We start from the raw sequence: 1,601 nt of genomic DNA, 5'->3' as shown, positions 1-1,601 counted from the left end.
GGCCCCAAGAGATCCACCAGCCTCAGCCTCCCAAAATGCTGGGATTATAGGTGTGAGCCACTGCACCTGGCCAATTGTTTTTTAATTTTTAATTTTTGGGATTCATAGTAGGTATACATATTTACGGGGTACATGAGATGTTTTGACACAGGTATGCAATGAGTATGTAATAAATACTCCTGCCTTGGCCTCCCGAAGTGCTGGGATTACAGGGGTGAGCCACTGTGCCTGGCCGACCTTCTCTTTTGGTCCTAGCTCCACTGTCTGACTACATGAATCTGATAACTCTCCCCTATGACAGGTCTTCAAATAGTTAAGGACTCCTGTCTTATTCCACAGAAATGTCTTCAGTCCTCTGTCCTCTATTTGACAGATGACCTGGTTTCTAAACCCTCTTGCCCAGCGTTGTGCTGGAGTTGGCTCGTGACAGCTTGGGAAAATTGAATGCTAAAAATACTCAGGAGGCCGGGCAAGGTGGCTCACACCCGTAATCCCAGCACTTTGGGAGGCCGACGCAGGCGGATCACGAGGTCAAGAGGTCGAGACCATCCTGGCCAACATGCTGAAACGCTGTCTCTACTAAAAATACGAAAATTAGCTGGGCGTGGTGGTGCACACCTGTAGTCTCAGCTACTTAGGAGGCTGAGGCAGGAGAATCGCTTGAACCTGGGGGTGGGGGTGGTGGAGGCTGCAGTGAGCCAATATCGCACCACTGCACTCCAGCCTGGCGACAAAGCGAGACTCTGTCTTAAAAAAAAATATTCAGGCGTTTCATGAGCCAATTGATATCACATTGGTAGCCACGGCAGGAGTGTTTATATCATGGAAATCGGAAAATGCTACAAATGAGGGCCTTCCTTCCTTCGTTCCTTCCTTCCTTCCTTCCCTCCTTCTTTCCTTCCTCCCTCCCTCCCTCCCACCCCGTCTCTCTTTTCATTTACTAAACACTTATACCACTACCTTCACCATCCTGGACAAGATCAAATACATGCCCGTTTGTCGTCTTAAAATAGGACACCCTGCCAAGCATGATGGTATGCACCTGCAGTTTCAGCTACTCAATAGGCTGAGGCGGGAGAATTGCTCAAGCCCTGGAGTTCAAGGCTGTAATGTGCTATACTGTGCCTGTGAATAGGCACTGCGGTGGCTCTGTCGGCTGGGTGTAGTGGCTCACACCTGTCCATCACTTTGGGAGGCTGAGGTGAGAAGATTGCTGAAGCCCAGGAATTTGGTACTCTGTCTAAAAAAAAAAAAAAAAAAAGCCACTGCACTCTAGCCTGGGCAACATAGAGAGACGCTGTCTCTAAGAAAACAAACAAACACAAACAAAAATACCCCCCACAACAGGACATCCGGTCTGCGTCACTATTCATGTTATCTAACAGAAGAAATACAGTGCCTGTTACAGAGGTAAAGGAAGCTTTCCTTCCATCATCTGAAGATTTGATATATTGGGTTTCTGGAATGAACTTGACAGTAGACAGGTTAACATGAGAAAAGGCATACAAATTTATTATGTGCATTTGCATGGTAACTTTACAAAATGTAAGACTCGAAGACGGTCAGCTGATTGAATTTTTTTTTTTTTTTTTTTTTTTTTT

Source organism: Cebus imitator, unplaced genomic scaffold (genome assembly GCF_001604975.1).
Source record: "Cebus imitator isolate Cc_AM_T3 unplaced genomic scaffold, Cebus_imitator-1.0 Scaffold24, whole genome shotgun sequence".
In the NCBI taxonomy this organism is placed as follows: Eukaryota; Metazoa; Chordata; class Mammalia; order Primates; family Cebidae; genus Cebus; species Cebus imitator.
Note: the sequence above shows the minus strand (reverse complement) of the source record.